Here is a 19,599-nt window from a genome sequence, read left to right on the forward strand (position 1 = left end):
GTTTGTTTGTTGTTGTTTTCATCGAGTTCTGCGGAAGAACCCCAATGATAATAAAATGGTTACCTGTTTTTCCGTAATTTTCACACCGGGCTTAGCAACCTCTATATGATTTTCGGTTTTCAACTGGAACTACAACATCTTTGCTTGAAAAAATCCGATTTTCATAGAACGGACAAAGATTTTTTTTCTTTTTTACTCCTAGCTACTAGCTCATCTATTTTCAAGCACACACATTTTACGAAGGTCGAGAAAGGCACCATCACCGCTAGGTGGATTAATCTGGGTTTTTATTTTGAAATCGATAAAAGCATGATAATATCAGTTATTTTATATTCAATTGAAGGTCATATGCATAGAAATTGTAATATGCACTGGGCACACACAACCATTCAAAAGTGTAAGAAGGGTTGCGTTCACTGTAGGTGGATTAAGTCGGGTTTTGTAATTTACTTTAACATTGGCTTTGTCTAAACGATCCAACACAAGTAAAAGCTTTTGGTGGCAATCTGTAAAATCTTTTCCAGCAATCAACACGTCGTCAAGATAACAATAAACAAAGTCAAGTCCTTCTAAAATTGTATCCATGATTTGCTGGAAAATTGCAGCGCTGGAGGAAGCACCTTGCGGCAGCCTATTATACGAATATAGTCCTTTAATAGTATTTATTATTACAAACCGCCTAGAGTTGGTCGAAAGATTGAGCTGTGTATAGGCTGTCGCAAGATCGAGAGCACAGTAAACTTTGCATCCCGCCAGAGAGGCAAAAAGATCCTGAGCGGTAGGCAGAGGATACGAGTTTGGAATAAGCACTTTATTGATAGACACCTTACAGTCTATGACGAGTCGTATGTCATTATCTTTCTTAATGACCACTACCACAGGTGAAGCCCACAAACTCGTCTTCACTGGCGTGATAATTCCATCCTTCTCTAACGTATCTAAATGATCTAGTACTTTTTCGCGTAGACGGTAAGGTACATCATACGCTTTCTTGAATATAGGCCTGTCCTCCCGAAGCACCAAATCCGCTTCAAACCCCACAATAGGTTTGGAAAAATCTCTTTTAAAGAGATCGGAATATTTGTTTTTTATATTTCCTATTATATGATCCTTGTCTACTTGCACTGCTGCCCTATACACAGGTAAACATGCGGTAAATTTACTTCTCCACCCAACACAAAAAATGTCCAACCAATCTCTACCGATTAGCGAAATGAAGTTGTGGCCGCCATCTAGAACAATGAGTTCTACTTGAACATTTTTTCCATTCAAGAAAACTGTAACAAAAGCCTTTCCAAAAACGTTAAGGCTTGCGCCATTAATCACGACTAACTTCTTTTTACAACTTTTCAACATAACATGGTTGAAACTTCTAACAAACTCACTCTTGCTCATTACTGATACAGCCGAGCCACTATCTACTTCCATGGTGACTCTTTTACCTTCTATCTTGGCATCAAGGAGACAAGGTTCACTAATACTATTGATAGATGCAACCATAAGACACGGATATTCACCTGAATCATCACTCTCGCTGTTGTACTCCACGTTTAATCGCTTGAAATACTCGTGTACCCGTTCCGGCTTGGAACTGTCTTCTACAAATTTGACCGTATTTTTCTGGCTATTCTTATACCGGTAGCAATTTTTCTGTATGTGGCCTTTCATTTTACAAAAATGGCAAATGAAATTCGCATATCTCCCACGGCTAACAGATCTATCTCCCGATCGTGAACTTTCTCTATACGGCTTTCGACTGCCACGATATTCACGGCTTCTGCTACGTTCTCTACCTCGAATCGAATATCTATCAAAATTCCTACCACTGCGATTCTCTCTGTGTCCCAAACGGTGCATGATTGAATTTACTGGTACGTCGGAGTTTATAGCTCGCGCCTGAGAAACTGTAATCTCACTATTTTTAATTATTCTCTCAGCACTTTTTGCAGATAAATTTTCTTCATTCAATAGTCTTTTCTGAAGGTCGCGGTCGAACACGCCGAACACTAGTTGGTCACGAATGGCTTCATCTCGATGGGTACCGAATTCACAAGATTCAGCTAATAACTTCACCGCTAGTACGAAATTCTCACCGGTTTCCGAAGGACTCTGTTTCCTACATCTAAACTTATAACGAAGTACGATGGTGGAATCAACTTTGTCGTATCTTTCTTTCAATTTTTTGGTGATATCTTCATATGAAAGGGTTTTTAAGTCCGTGGCTGGATACAATAGCTTTATCTCTTCGAAAACCGTAATACCAGCAAGCGTAATAAAAATATCTTTTTTACGATTTGCATCAATACCATTGGATGAGAAAAAATGCTCAACCATCTCAACATAATTTGTAAAAGACGAACCTGGCACGTACGGGTCGATGCTTCCGATCAACGCCATTGCTCTGCACCTGATAATACAATCACAGAGTGCAACAAAGATCAAACTACTATTAATCGAGACAATAGGGAAAACAAAAGTAACGTACCTTTTCAATTCTGGAACAAAACTACGACCTACGACCCCTCCGGTAATGTATCTGGATCCAGGAATGTCGGCCAATATCCTTCTATCAAACCGCGCTACTGCACCAATTCCGCGAATCAGCAACAACTTCAGCTAGCCACTTGCTTGTTTCTTAAAAATCGCTCCTCTTTCAACTTTGCAGTCGGCTACTTTTAGCCCAATTCACTATAGATACTTTTTCTAGAAACACACTCTACGATGCAAACCATGCGTGATCGTAGCAAGTTACGATGGCGTCGCTTTTCGACCGGCAATGTGTAACACAACTTATTTAAGGAACTTTAATTCTTTTCCGTGAAATTTCTACTTCACATAATCCTCGGTAAGACACGCAGCTTACAGGGTACTTGCTTTTAAACGGTTTTACAGATTTCGTCACAACTATGTTTTACGCACCAACGTATCGCGCGCCAAATTAATTGAAACGTGGTTTGTAACTGCAGTCTAGCACAAAGTCACCAATAGACTCACAATCAAGCTCACAACGTTCCTTCCGTACCAGACAATACTGCCAGATGGTAGGGTTCCACTCAATACCATGCACTATTACACTTGATCACAATACCGCTTTATCCTCGTCGTCACTTTAATGTCCAGTACTAGGTGTTCTTTCTTATTGCTGTAATAACTATACAACCGAGGTTACTGTCGAATAATACTTCACACGCATGTTTATTACAGCAGTATTTATAGGGAACGTAACAATGGATAATGGTTTGCTGATCTGCATTGGAATCACAGTAGATGTTCATAGATTGGATATAATCAGAGACTGACCTTAATACACAGCTGTCGATCAGATGTACAACTAAACATTACAGATAGATGGCCTGAAAGGTCAACTGTCGCATATCAATCGACATAAATTGGACCACCTCCATCAGCAAACGAAGGAGGCAAGACTACATCCCCGACCCGCTAAACCGTTTCCATTGACGCTAAGCCCATCGTCCCTTCGGTACAACCAGAAAGTAATGCTTCAAAGGGTGGCCAGTGCACAACGCACAATCGAGGTTAGCTACGTGTCCTTGCAGCATCGAAAATCGTGACTTGCTTGTTTAGAACACCATGATATCGTGCCAGCGCATTGCCCGTATTCCAGGTGGCCTTACCACGCCCTATATCCTCGAAAGATGGGAAGGGTCGACTTCGCGCCTGCTTCCCTCTGCACGACTGGTATCAAGAATGATGATACCGCGTGCACCCCAAATTGACCTCTCTGCGATAGGGCCTATTCGCCAACACACAGAGGGACTTGCCGACGCGGTCCCTACGCCTGCCCCAGCCTTGACGAGGACCCCTTTCCGTCCTCGGGCTCAGAACCCGCCCGGTTGACCGACGCCGCGAAAGCGACGATACCATGTTGTTCTTCGTACGGCCACTTGTTCGATATGGTATGGCCCATGAAGCCGACTCCGAACCCTTGGACTACCTCTTATTTGCGCCTGAACCAGCCATACCCCGAGTCCACGCGCCACCTTCTGTGTAGCTCTGAGACGATTTGGACGATAGCCGATAAAACGGCGTTCCAGCCAACTTCATCTTTACACATCCTCCGGACTAGGTTGTCCGGGGTAGTGCCCAGATCACATGTGGCAAGCATGCCGACGGATCCCCCGGACCAAGCTCTGCCTTTTCCATGATTCAGGGAAGACTCCCTCGTGAGGCCAGAGACTTGGGTCATGACGTGGAAAGAGCCCCGCGATGATCCTCCCCAGCATCTCTGGAGACCGCTCTGTAGGGGCCATCGCCCCTAGTGTCTTGGCCATTACGATCCTATCGGCGTCACCGAAGCAGGCTTTTTGCTTGATCCAATCTCAGTCTTCTGAGCGGCTCTAGCAGCCACAAACGCCACCCGTCGTTCAACACGTTCCTCTTCTGTGCGTGCTCGCTGCATCAGCCTCCGTGCCCATATGCACGCGCAACGCAGGTTCGCAACTGCTTGAGTCCACCAGTAAGCCAGTAGCCTCCCATTCCCACACCTCGTCGTCGAAGTACGATGTCTTCCACACACGAGGGCTAGGCCTCGCCCTTCTTCCGTCCGCTGAATGCTGGTCGTAAAGTCGATGCTTTAGCGAACCGCCAGGTGGTCGCTGTGAGTGTAGCCATCATCTACCCTCCAGTTCGTACTACTCGTTTGGCCAGGGCTCCAGAACGTAACGTCGATAATCGACTCGGCCCCGTTCCAGCTGTAGGTACTTTTGGTACCGACATTGACCAAATCCACATCCAACATGGCCAGTGATTCCAGCAGGATCTGCCCCCGTTGATTCGTGGAACGGCTTCCCCATTCCACGGTCCAAGCGTTGTCCCCTGCTATCACCACCGGCCTACGCCCCATCAAGTTATCCGTCAAACAATCCAGCATACGACCGAACTTCTCGATCGACCATCGAGGAGGCGCATAGCAGCTGCAGAAGAAGACCCCGGTGCAGGTTTAGCTGCGTTACCTGCACTGTGATTTTGCAGCACGCTTAAACGCCGGGCACTTTGAACCCCCAATGGGGTGCTTGCTGTCCACAGCTATTCTGTAACAAATTAAACACATGGGAGGGTTCGTGCAGCATTGTGCCTTAATGTCCCTCCAATCCGCAGCGTCGGCAGAGCTTGCTTCTGTCAGGGCCTTTGCAGTCCCATTGCTTGTGCCCCGGTTCCAGGCACTTGAAGCAAACTTCGAGTTGCTCGTATATGCCCACAGGGCACACCGACTATCTCACCTTGACGCTGCCTAAGTTGACTACCTTGGAGGCGTCTGCTACAGATAGCCGAACCAATGCTACCTGCCTCCCTGCCGCACCTTTCCGTAGCCGAACGGCTGCGTGGACGCCTCCACTTCACACTGTCGCCGCAGTGCCGTGACGAGCTCTTCGACTTCGGTAATCTCGTCCAGGTCTTTAACCCTTAGATTCACCTCCCTCGTGAGTGCCCCTGACCGTCTCGCCTAGGCGGCGCCCTTTTGCGTGACGCCCCGCTTCAGCTCGAGGATCATCTCGCCCGTCCGGGTAAGTCTTATTCGACGTACGTCGGCGCCGAGTTCACCGAGCTTGACGTCAGTCCCTCATTGCCTTCAAGACGTCCGAGTACTTAGCCGTCCGTCGTGATGACCAGGGCATCGCCCCTGGAGCGATTGGCGCCTACCCTAAATCTCTTGCTACCCTCATTCGCCTGGGCCTTCTTTTCGGCCCTTGACGTCTTCGGTTTCCTCTTGTTCTTGACCAGGGTCCAGGAGGCGTCATCCCCCTCTATTTCCCTGGTCTGGGGCGGCTGAGAGCTCTCAGCCTGCCGTAACCCCTTACCACCGTCTTTCCTGGGTGGACGGACCTTTCCAGGGCCTTCCTCCCCCGGTTTTGGAGGTACCTGGCCGGGGTTCAGCTTCCCAGCCCCACTACCCTTGTTCGGGGTAGTAACCCTCCGCGTTTTGGGGCGGCCCCCAGGGAGCTCATCCCCTGGAGACTGTTTCCCCGTTTTTGTGTCTGCTCTGTTGGAGCAGTCACCCCTGACGTGCCCGCGAATACTTGAGCCTCAGTCTGGGTAGACTTTGGCACCACCGTCTTCGCTGGCACGCCCTCGGTCGATTCGACCTTGCCCAAATCCGCGAATTCTTGGGCCTCAGTCTGGGTAGACCTCGACTCAACGGATTTTACGGGTTCGCACTTGGCCGTCCCGACCGCCGTTTCCAGCTTGGCGTCCAACATCGACTTTCGAAGTTTCAGCAAGCTCCTCTTGAGGTCCTTACTGATATTATGCTTCGATGACGCAAAGTCGATGATGGCGTCCAGCTGTTCCGTCACCACCTCGAAGGCCGAAAGCCCATCGCGTTTGCGGTTCATCGCCTCCACAAGCCATGGGCCGTCAATAACCCCTACCGGCGTTTTTTTAGCCGAGATGAAGGTTAAGTGACCCACGCTGGCACTGCGCACTGAGCTGCCGACTATTGCCTCTGGCCTCCTAGGCGGAGACCTGAACAACCCACCTCTTGCGAAGGGGTTGTCGCCTACACTACTACCACTAATTGAAGAATTGACTTGGTTTTCCATTTTGGTCCCACGAGTTGCTCGGAAAAAGAGGTCCACCACGCCAGAGCCCAGCATGACGCGGTAAGGGACAATTACTGTGGAGGGTGCCCAGGTACCCCACAGGCTCCGTTAAAGGCCTAGCTTATTATTTCACCCCCCTGGCCATGCATCCCCTCGGCACGGGTCGCTTGACGCCTTGGGATTAGGGGTTAGGGACGATGGTCCCGGTCTAACTCGCAGTGGCCATGGGGAGGGGTCGTCAAGCAATAAAAATCAGATGTCCTCCTTTTCAACTTTTTGGATATTTTGGAGTTGCATGGAAACTTTGGTTTACTGAAAAAAAAACTGAGATCAATTCGCAAATAAAGTAGTTCCCTAAAATATGTGAGGCAAAGAGCAGCTGCCATGCCTGTCATTTTTGATGATCTTCAAATCTTGTGAAGGCAAAGAGTCTTATGAATGATAGATATGAATTAGAGATACCTAAAACCAAACCAAACATTTTTGAATGTTTTCAAACAGTTGAGAAGTTTATGGTATTACAGTTAACGGTATCATTCTTATTCGCATACCTGGATTTGTGATTCTTAGTTAAACCACAGATAATAGATATTGAGGCTGTCATTCTATACGTGGGTAAACATCCGCAGCAATGTATTTTAAATTGGGACCGCGTTTGGGAATCGATTGGAGATGGCGCAAGGATCATTGTTATTGAAAACGCAGCCCGAATGCGGCTGTCAAATGCATTGGCTGCTTTTAACGGTTGTTAATCAGCTGCATCCGTATGTACTGCCGCAATCAGTTGAGTAGATGGAATTGTATGCGAATAACATTGGAAATATTAATATTTCAGTTTTTAGCATATCGCATATCAGCTTATCGCTCTTGGGGGGTGATGTCGCATCCGCAAACTCCAATTGACGCCTTCTGTACCGAACTCCGGTTGTTGACGACTGTCATCTCCATTTTACAATGCGCCAGCTGTAGCTTCTTGTTGCGTAACCATTCCTCGACGAGGGTGATTGAATAGGTTGCAGTCAAATCGACCTTCTCGATGTACTCGCTGTATGCAGCTTTTTATAGAGGTTTAACAGAGCCCACTGTAAAATCCCACAACATAACGGGCAAGCCCCTCAACTGGCAGTGATCATGGGAAGGGTCGTCAAGCCCTTGGGCACAGTCCCTGCTGCTCCGGGATCCGCCGTTGTGAACGAATTTTTCTCACGATCCACCTTCACTGGCCATATCTTTCAATAATTTTTGTGTAATTTTTGGGAAATGTTAAATAAGTTTTTTTTTGTTGCATATACAGAAACAAATTTAAATGAAAAGTCGAGTTTTTGAGTAGTCCTATTAGTGCACGAGTAAGACAAAGTTTTTAACAATAGCATTAGCATTAGCATTGTTACGGTGTAATTCGTAGATTGGACACTGTCGTATTCCAGCCGAAAACGGCTGAATGGAATCCGCCGTTGAAGAGCGGTGCGACTGTTCGTTTTAAAATTCGACAACAAACTGCCGGTGCAATCTTCGTCGTTGCTACTCAACCCGATGGCACTACCAACACCATCTCATACTGCGGTGGCAGCAATGCGCTAGCATTGCCATACCCCACCGCGCAACCTCTCCCAGCCCCTCACAAGCTACCGATTCATTGGCATACGCTTAAATGAAGCAAAGTTCGTAAGAAAATTCAATATGTTGCTCTCCATACTCTCAAATACTCAATCATGCACAGATTCTTTCACGATAGAGATCAGTATTAGCGCATATGCAAAATTGAGAATTCGAATCAAGTCTAATGTAAAACTTGCCACATTGTACGGTAAATTGGGGCACGCGAAATATGTGATTTCACGATTGGTATATTTGATTGCTTATGTTTAATGTACAATCCGCAATAGCAGAATCAATTCATAGTCTAGAATCACTTATACAAACTAAAATCATTAGCCGCTTGCTCTGAATACTACATCTTTCTCCTTCCCTACTCTTTCAACTTTGTAAGAATATGATTTCAATTTTATAAATATTTCATTATAATGAAAAATCATACCTAAATTGCTTCAAAATAAATTAAAACAATTCATAATATTGTAATACCATCAACATCTAATGCAAAGAAGAACAAACTTGATATGTTAAGTACCGTCATATTTTTGCTAAAAACTAATTATGATTGGGGGCACATTTTAAATTTTTTTTCTTCGGAATTCTACTTGCTCTTGCACAATTCTGAATACACAAAAAATGCCTCGGAGTCCTGCTCGGTACTCGCAAAGAGCAATCCTCTATAGAACTTGCAAACGTAGTCCTACGTCAACATTCTTTGGAGTTCTACTCACTCTGGAATAAATAAAAAACGCCTCGGAGTCCATTTGCAAAATGTATTCCTTCATAGAAGCCACAGACGTAATCCTACGTCCTTCTATAGAATACCCAGACGAACATGTCTTGGAGTTGCATCGGAGTCCTGCTCTGCATTCGCAAAGTATACTCTTCTAAAGAATACACAAACGATGTCCTACCTCAAAATGCATTGGAGTTCTACTCGCTCCGGAATAACCAAAAATGCTTTGGAGTCCTTCGCATTCGCAAAGTGTATTCTTCCATAGAATACACAGACGTATTCCTACATCAAAATGCCTCGGATTTTTACTCGCTCCGGAATGAACAGAAAATGGAATAAACAATTTTTTTCTCGGAGTCGTGCTCTGTATTTGCAGAGTGTGGTCCTCTATAGAATACCCAGACGTAGTTCTACGTCAATATGCTTCGGCGTTCTACTCACTTCAGAATAAACACGAAAATGCCTCGAAGGTCGGCTCGCATTCACAAAGTGTACTCCACATAATACACAGACGTAGTCCAGCGTCAACATGTCTCGAAGTTCTACTAGCTCCGAAAAAGAAACAAAAAATGTCACGGGATTTTGCCATGCATTCGCAAAGTGTACTCCTCTTTAGAATACCCAGATGCAGTCCTACGTCAAAATGTCTCTGATGTTTACCCGCTCCGGAATGAAGACAAAATGCCTTGGAGTCCTGCTTTGCATTATCAAAGTGTACTCTTCTTTTGAATACACAGACGAAGCCCTACTCCAACATGCCTCGGAGTTCTACTCGCTCCGGAATAAACACGAGAATGCCTCGGAGTCCTTCACATTTGCAAAGTGTACTCCTCTATAGAATACACAGCCGTAGTCCTACGTCTACGGAATGAACACAAAATGTCTTGGAATCCTGCTTCGCATTTGCAAAGTGGTCACAGACGGAGTTCGACGTCAACATGCCTCGGAGTTCTACTCGCATTCACAAAATAAAATGCCTCGGATTCTTACTCGCTCCGGAACGAACAGAAAATGGAATAAACAAAATTTTTCTCGGAGTCGTGCTCTGTATTCGCAGAGTGTGGTCCTCTATAGAATACCCAGACGTAGTCCTACGTCAACATGCCTCGGAGTTCTGCTCACTCCGGAATAAACAAAAATGCCTCGGAGTGCTTCACATTCACAAAGTGTACTCTTGTATAGAACACACAGACGTAGTCCTACGTCAATATGCTTCGGCGTTCTACTCGCTTCAGAATAAACACGAAAATGCCTCGAAGTCGGCTCGCATTCACAAAATAAAATACCTCGGAAACCCGCTTGTTCCGGAATAAACAAAAAAAAATGCCTCGGAAACCTGCTCGTTCCGGAATAAACAAAAAAAAAATGCCTCGAAGGTCGGCTCACATTCACAAAATAAAATGCCTCGGAGACCTGCTCGCTCCGGAATAACCAAAAAATTACCTCGGAAACCTGCTTGTTCCGGAAAAAAAAAGCCTCGGATACCTGCTCGTTCCGGAATAAACAAAATGCCTCAGAAACCTGCTCGTTCCGGAATAAAAAAAACAAATGCCTCGGAGACCTGCTCGCTCCGGAATAAACAAAAAAAAATGCCTCGAATCCTGCTCGTTCCGGAATAAACAAAAATGCCTCGGAGACCTGCCCTCCCCGGAAAAAACAAAAAATGCCTCGGAAACCTGCTCGTTCCGGACTAATCAAAAAATGCCTCGGAGACCTGCTCGCTCCGGAATAAACAAAAACACCCGCGGAGACCTGCTCGCTCCGGTATCTTTATTCGATCCTCGGGAGACCTGCTTGCTCCGGGATCATGTTTTAAAACACTCGAAGACCTGCTCGCTTCGGTTTTTATTCTATGATTTCGGAGACCTGCTCGCTCCGAAATCCACAACATAAAATGAGAGCATACTTACCATTTAGTAACTAGCACATTAATGGATGTGGCAAGCACCATTTTCATGCGCTAGTTACAAAAATAAAAGCAAACACTATTTCTACCGACTGCGACATGTCGTATTCCAGCCGAAAACGGCTGAATGGAATCCGCCGTTGAAGAGCGGTGCGACTGTTCGTTTTAAAATTCGACAAAAAACTCCCCCTTTTTCTCGCAGTCGTGGCCGAGCGGTTAAGGCATCTGACTGGAAATCAGATTCCCTTTGGGAGCGTAGGTTCGAATCCTACCGACTGCGCCATGTCGTATTCCAGCCGAAAACGGCTGAATGGAATCCGCCGTTGAAGAGCGGTGCGACTGTTCGTTTTAAAATTCGACAACAAACTGCCGGTGCAATCTTCGTCGTTGCTACTCAACCCGATGGCACTACCAACACCATCTCATACTGCGGTGGCAGCAATGCGCTAGCATTGCCATACCCCACCGCGCAACCTCTCCCAGCCCCTCACAAGCTACCGATTCATTGGCATACGCTTAAATGAAGCAAAGTTCGTAAGAAAATTCAATATGTTGCTCTCCATACTCTCAAATACTCAATCATGCACAGATTCTTTCACGATAGAGATCAGTATTAGCGCATATGCAAAATTGAGAATTCGAATCAAGTCTAATGTAAAACTTGCCACATTGTACGGTAATTGGGGCACGCGAAATATGTGATTTCACGATTGGTATATTTGATTGCTTATGTTTAATGTACAATCCGCAATAGCAGAATCAATTCATAGTCTAGAATCACTTATACAAACTAAAATCATTTGCCGCTTGCTCTGAATACTACAGACACTAGTGATACTCATGTTTTACTTTTGAGATCCTTATCTAGAATGCTATCAGAAATCAAGAAGGGGAGTAATCCTTGATTCCAGTCTCAAATAAAAATAACAAAAGCATGAGGATTACTACTCCTGGCCACGCCCATCTTCACCGTAACTAGGAAGAGGAAGGAAGTGTTGATGTAGTACTTACTTAACGAGAGGCCACCGACTTAGCGACACCCTCATAAGTACCACGGAGTTGGATAATGAGGAAGGTAATCGTTGGGTCAGGATTTGCCTGTAGCTGGCAATGTAACCGTGGTAGATCTTACCCCGTAACACACCACGTAAAGGTGTCTACCCAGCATTACGGGTCTGTAAGACAAAGTTTTTAACAATGTGATCAGAAAGTGACGCAACGATCAAACCTTTCTATTCAACAATTTAAAATTATTGTTAAAAACGCTTCGTTTTAGTTTTTAAATTCAGGAAGGAAAAACGCTGCATAAGATTTGCACCTGTGTCCCGATAACAATAACCATATATAATAAAATTTGGACCGAAAACATAATATATACGGGTGTATATCAGCCTACCTCATTTGAATATTACCTAATTTTGATTATATCTGCATTTAGTTGAAGAATTAGCGATACGACTTTCGATAATTGAATGAAAGTTTATATCATCAACACAATATTTGGCATGCATTTCTAAAAATAGTTACACCCATTGCTTCAGATACACTCTGCGAGCTTTGTTTTGTAATCAACTTGATTACACACCACCAGTAATCTCGAATCGCTTTGAAACAAAACGCACCACTTCGACAAAAAGCGCAAATCTGCAGGAAAGAAAAACTTGCTACTAATTTTGCGCAGTGCATTTTCTTTTTCCATACTTCTTCGTCGTTCCGCGCCCCAAACGCAACACAATCATGGCGTGACTTTGGCTACTAGCCCAGGGGCAAAAATTAACTTATCTAAGCACCCAAATCTACCATGGCGTCTGTTGGCAAGCGTTTATGGTGCAGTGGTTCATTGCTCCCTCGTCCATTATCAATCCGAAAAGCACCTTTGTGCTCTGTTGCCACTCCAGGGAATCCACGCCAACTCCGGAGAAGCAGCCAGGCATATGGAAAAAGCACTAAGGGCCAAACATATGGAAACACTGTGCCCCAATTCACTATTAATCCCAATGTGGAACCTTTTTCCTATTTTGGTTGCTTCTCTGTTAAAATAAGTAGACGTAGGCCCATCAGCAGCCGCCAAACCGCGATTGGCAAGAGAAAACTTTCAGTTCATGAAATTTAGATGCATCAAACGACGACGCGCAGTAGTTGGCAGAAAAAAATCAGAGCATAACGTTTTCATGACTGAATGCAAATACATATTTTGATCAAAGAAGACTTTGTGCCGATCCTATAGGCCTAGTTGTGAAGCTACGATTAGATTAGAGTAGAGCGCACGACTTCACAAACCATCTCGAAACTATTATTTTTAGCTATAGGTGTGATCATCTGCGAAGTCAGGTGCTGCAGGCTGGGATCCGAAAATTTCCGATTCCATATGGCTGCCGCAGAAAGTGGCTGCTGCTGCTGCTGTTGTTGCGATTCAAGCAACTTCACACCTAATTTGCGATATCGTGTGCGCACGATATGTCTTAGCTACGGCGCTTTCCGTCCGCCTGAACGAGACATGAATGTCGAGCTGAGCTTGGCTTGTTTACATTATTGCCTCGGTCTTGAGCGGCAGTGGACGACGCTGATGTAGTAGACGCCAAGTAGGTTCCGTTAATCGGTGGTTTGTATATGAAAAATAATTTCAAGTTTTGTTTATTGCAATTGAACATTTTGAACCAATTTACCCTTGTTGAGTACTTTTGTTTTTGGACTAGATGATGGTTGGAATGGTAAGCACTTAGCAGTATTAAATTGACGAAGGTTTAGGTGTTCCCATAAAAATAGAAATCTATTTCGAAGGTTTTAATTTATACGAATCTACGTATTTTTTTATCAGTCCCTTCAAATTTCGGCCTCGTTATTCTTTGTGGTTTCTGAACCACTAAATTTTGTTCAAAATTAGTAATTTACCTTACAGATCTCCATGAACTATTTGACTATGCACTTATTCAGAGATGGACATTGGATAATATGATCGACGTAGATAATCGTAATAAAACCAAAATTTGCTGTTTTCAACTCATTTGCATTAAACTATTCTTGTTCTGAGATCAATAGAAAACTTTAACTTCAGGATCTGGACTTGAAGGTTTGATTGAAATGGAAACATTCTCTGATCGAATTAGCAAAACCAACACTTCCCTATTATGGATTTATTTCAGCGTTTTCTATTTTCTGGGATAATGAAGTTCAGGGGCATTACTCTAGTTTTACCTCTATACTGATTGCAACTATACATTCCCGGTGTAACCATTAAGGCAACAATGTAAGCCATGGCTCGAAATAATCATGACCTGTTTTTTATACTTTTTAATCGGTCAATTGCACCGACAAGCTTTCCAACTAACCTGACAAAAAGCTTCGTTAGCATGATTCAGCTCGTGAATCAGCACACCGTTAGTCAAATTTAGGACCGCTCAGATTTCAGCCGATCAGTGGTCCACCTGCCGAATTGATAAATAAATCCAATCAACCTGATGAGTACCTTCCTACCCAGCATTACATTGGCTCGAAGGAAAAACCTACCTCGAGATTGTATTAAAATCAGACACATAACAGTTCAAATACCGAACGTTGCTCCCATTCCCGAGTTCTCCACCTCTCTGCTATCCACGCGATTCTCGCCTTTTGCACTTGTCTGGCTCGACTAGCTTGTTGCGTCTCTCTGTTCACTTGCTTGCTGCTGCACTTAGCTCCTACAATGCCCACTTCCTCGTCTCTTATCTTTTCCAGTTCCCTTCCATGTGATAAAACGTGTATCGAGAAATAGCTCCAACGCTGGCTCAGTCAGTGGCATGCAGCACTCGGCACGCCGGAGGTTCATGCTCATATTTGGCGATCTACATCCTCAGACATCGCACCGCGTCACACACAATCGGACAAGTTACCAAATAGAGACTCGCGTGCTGGCGGTATGGACGTAGGAAGGAACCAGTCGTATAATGGGTAATAGGAACCTTCAAGAAGTACGTCACGATTCTTGAAGTAAATTTTTCCATGCATTAAATTTCTTTGAAATCGTTTGTAAAAAACGAACAAAATGTGTTATGCATTGTTAGTTTCTGAGTAACGAATTCGAAGGACGTTTCCTAATGATTACTTACATATGACATATTCGACGAAGTCAAAGTAAATAACTTCAAAGGGGAGACGCTTCTTAACTTTACCAAACTGATATGGTTGGTGCAGTGCAGTAACCTTGGGCCATTATCAATGTCTGAACTAAATATGGACTCTGATAATGTTATGTGAGTTGCAAAACGTGTATGAGTTTTGTTTTGCCTTTCTCGTACAGCAAAGTTTTACCGAAAGGCTATCATTTCAGTTTAAAAATAAGCTTTTTAAAGCCATTGAACATTATCCAGGAACTTTGATATTATCCGATAACAAATTTATGTCGAAACAAAGTACATCTATATATTCGGAAAATTTAGCAATTAATAGCCAAAAAAGGATTCGTTGTCGAGCTACCGTGCGAGACAGACGTTCGGGTTTGCACCCTCGGGCTCTAGTTCGTTTTTCCCCTCAATACATGGGTTTGTTTTGCCGTGTAATAGTGAGTCCTGTAAGAGTTCTAGGCTTGACATAGGAATCAATTTCTTTGTTCAGCAATTTTGCAAAAAAAAACGTAGCTTACTTTTGCAATCGATGGAAGACCCGTTTTTTCTTTGAATTTTGTTCATTTCAAATCGTTCCGCATTTTTATCCACTCAAGGCGAATAGAAATAGGGGAAGGGAGGTCAATTTGCGCCCCTAAGCAAATCTTCGAATTTAACGATGATAACAATCGAAAGTATGTACTTCCAATGTGCTAACCACTAATTTAACTTACCATCTATAATACGGAATAAAAATTTGGACGAAAAACCAATTATATTCCGGGAAAACGATTTTATTTTGAGGCGCTGCATTTTCTTGCAAATTCAAACCATGCGGGTTGAAACGCGCCACCCCGAGGCTAAAACGCGCCAGCCTAAAAATGTAAACAAACCAGGAGGGTGAAACGCTTGTCATCCGCGGTACAATGGCACTCTACCCAACATCGCTTTTGGTACTTCTGTTTTTGGTACCCAGTTTCTGGGTAGTATACCCGAATTCAGCGCTCATTTTGGGTGAACCAATTACGCAGTTAGTGCTAATTATCGGCATTTAACTTCTCCTGGCGAAAACTTGCAATTGGTTGAGGTACATCGAGCCTTTTGTGTTTGTATGGCTTCTTTATGTCGAAAAGTAGCTCGTCGATACTTCCGAAGTTTTGTTAACATGAATCAAACGAAATTAAAACAAAAACATTGTACGCCATATTGAATGAATGCTGGGTAGGCGTATTAGCCTTCTCTTCAGTCCCCTGAAACAAACAGAGACAGAAGAATCAAGTATTAATTTATGAAAAGTCCTATTCTCGTTTCCACTGCAATGAAAGCTTATGATATGTTAACTTTTTGACGTAGGACTACGTCTGTGTTTTCTATATTGGGGTACACTTTACGATTGCGAAAATCGGGGACCGTCACGAAAATATGATAGACTTTAAACTTTAATAAGGTACCCCGGGGCAAGTGAAAATACGGGGTAAGTGGGTACTATGGCTGCCGATTAATCCGTGAACGTTTTTAATGGTAACTATGTTCTAGAAAGATGAAGCAGAACTATCAACGAATTCACCTGACACAAAAATATTTGGAATAAAGACCATTAGCGGCACCATACTAATGGTATTGTTTTATCATGAGTTTAAACTACAGGCAAAAGCTATTACTTTTATTTTAATTCAATGGATTTCCAACAAAATAGTCGTTTCTAAATTCATCATTCATGTGGAAAGTGAATATTTTGAGCAATTGAATAATTGTGTGATATCGAAAACGATTTAAAAGTTTTGATCAAAGCCAGAATCTGCAATTTTCACTTGCCCTTGAGTTTTGACATAGATGGGGCAAGTGGGACATATTTGAACAACATTCTCGATAGAGCCATTTTACCTGTTTTTAGATTGTTGTCTAGTTAAAAATAACTTCGACACTCATATATCATGTGGATCTGAATCAAATGCAGTGGATATATTTATTTTCGTTGTTAAGAAGTAGTGTACAGTTGATTTACCAAATGTGTATTTTACTTTCTGAAAATTATCTCCCTCATGGAAAAGAGCAATGCTTATAACTATGTGAAATTTTCCATTTACAGTGCAAATAATCTATTTATTTTACAATAGATCAACAGGTTTTGTCTTGTGTTATTTTTAAACTTCGCATCAGATTTTCAAATAAATAAAGTGCTTAGGACATAAATTGGCCATTTTGTTCTATTACAAATTTACAACACTGCGCATCGCCTGAATATAAACGTTTCTTTCGAGGTTCTAATTTATGTAATAATTTGTGTTCTAAACAGATAAACATTCATTCGAAAGGTGAACAAAGATTTGATTATCTTTTCCATCTAACACATTTGGTAAGAAAGTAAGCTAATAGCTAATGGAAAGCCAGTCAATAGCCAATTAAACAGTGAATCGACTTTTTTACATCTGCTAACATTGTAAACCCTTTCTTTTGCAAAACAAAAGTCTGACAAGCAATAAACCTCCATCCATGATCTGAAATACTACGACTCAGAAACTACATGAACATTTTATCTACATTCTTCATATTAGTTTCGTTCGACAGTATAAAGCAGAATAGGTCCCACTTGCCCTGTTTGAAGGGGTAAGTGGGTCCCACAGGTAAATTTATTTCTGTCACTACCAATATTTTTTGTAACTGAATAAATGGCTTACAACACGTCCACACTTCAACAACGGAAGCATATAATGATGTATCCGTGGTTAATGTCCTGAAATACCCTGTTTTCTTAGTATGCGTAAACAATTTTGTTGAACTAGCGTTTTTTTAGGTCCCACTTGCCCCGGGGTACCTTATCTAAGCCGTTTCTCGATGGATTTTAAATTTTTTTGACCATTCGATCAAGGATGAGTCAACGCTTCTTTGTATTTATATGAAAATACTGATTTTTAACTATTTATTATCGAAAATTGATAAAAAGTTTAGAAATAGGTCAACCAACCAATCACGTACATGCATCACTAGCACAGACATCAGAAAGCAATCACTTGCGGGTTTGGATCTAATCCTCAGTTTGAACAAGATTTTACGCAGAGCAGACGCATCAAAGTGATCGCAGCGGAGCGGATACAGCATCACGGAGGCGCTAATAACATTTTTAAAGAAAATCCATCGCATTGGTGGTGGTGCTCGATGTGTTGCTGCAGATCATTCAACCTCAACGAATCATAATTTCATATGAAGAAAAGGTACTGTGGCACTGTGGCGATCACGCACCGCACAAAATTTATTACAAATTGGGGTTCAGTTAGTTGGAAAGGAACATTGGGAAAAGAAAATTGGTTCTTCTCAGGACCAACATTTTACGGAAAGAAAGAGTTAATTGCGAAAATGGACTGTTTCGGTGGCATCGGATTTGGCGTGGTAGTTTGGTTGCTGTTAGTGATTCCATCCATTCAAATTTATTGCATCATCTCCCTCCGATACGCTATCAAATTCGCTAGTTACGATTGAGTTTTGCACTTTGAAGAAAGTTCATTCCGGATAGTCGGATCAACCTTCTTTTGTATAAAATCAATGAAGACGCCACCTCAGTGGAAACTATCTACAGCAACCACCCATCGGTGAACGTCGCTCGGACAGACAGATGCCGAAAGATAATGTTTTGTAATATGAAGAAACTTCGTCTTGAGTCAAATCTCTGTTGTCATTCCTCGCAACAATACGCATCTTAAAGCTATGTCCATTTAGAATTCGGAATCATTTATTGTATTGCAGCGGCAAGGAAAGTGACCGCTGCAAGAATTCTTTTACAGCGGTTTGTCTACCTAGGCGCGCACTTGCTGTGGTATAAATTTCACGAAGTTTCGTGCAGCGTGTCAAAAATTATTCCAAATGGAAGCCGAAAGGAGAGAAAAAAATCTGATAATCCTGCTCATCGACGATGGAACCTACGTCAAAATGGATTTCGGACAGCTTCCTAGCCAAAAATTCTACATGGTGACCGCACGAGGAGTAGTTCCTGCGAAGTCTAAGTTTGCTTTTTGGACAAACTTGCAAAAAAATGATGATTTTGGCAAGGGATATGCAGCTGTGGGGCAAAGACCTAAGTGTTTGTTACGAATAAGACGATGGACTAGAAGCTTACAAGGAGGAATGTCTCAAAAACCGCGGTCGACCTTGCATAAAGCCCATAAGGGTCCCGTGAAGTTTTGGTCAGATTTGGTGAGTTGCCACTACAGCCAGGTACCGCGATAATAACGAAGATTTCATCGATAAAAACATAAATCCACGTAACTGCCAACAGCTCCGGCCCATCGAGATATTTTGGGCAGTAATGAAGCGGAAGCTTAAGAAAAGTGGAAAAACAGCTCGGGACGCGAACCAGATGACCAAAATGTGGAACAAATGTGCCAAGGAAGTTGACTCCGGAGGTGTGCAACTTTTGATAAGAGGAATAAAGAAGAAGGTGCGAATTTTCACAAGAAGCAAGAAGAAATGACTTGTATCAATATTTTTCCTTAAAGTACAGTGAATTACCCTTTTTTTGATGTATTAACCTTATTTGTACGTCAATCCGTTACCGAGATACAGATGATTTTATTATTCCGGATTCTAAATGGACATAGCTTTAGATAACCAACATCTCATAACCAAATTCAGAATCTTGCGAGAAAGTTTCATTGGATTCTTAGAATTTGTCATTCTCCGAACGGTCCATTGTCTGTAGAATCCCGATCGAAATGGCTCGCGCGCGTT

At 43.0% G+C, this 19,599-nt stretch overlaps 1 non-coding gene across 1 annotated transcript; it reads left to right on the top strand.

Annotated features, from left to right (window-relative positions):
• Positions 1-10,996: 10,996 nt before the first annotated feature.
• On the top strand, positions 10,997-11,078 carry Trnas-gga (transfer RNA serine (anticodon GGA)). Its single transcript has one exon. It is a non-coding gene; the product is annotated as a tRNA-Ser (tRNA).
• Positions 11,079-19,599: the final 8,521 nt, after the last annotated feature.

This window comes from Armigeres subalbatus, chromosome 1 (genome assembly GCF_024139115.2).
Source record: "Armigeres subalbatus isolate Guangzhou_Male chromosome 1, GZ_Asu_2, whole genome shotgun sequence".
Taxonomy (NCBI): Eukaryota; Metazoa; Arthropoda; class Insecta; order Diptera; family Culicidae; genus Armigeres; species Armigeres subalbatus.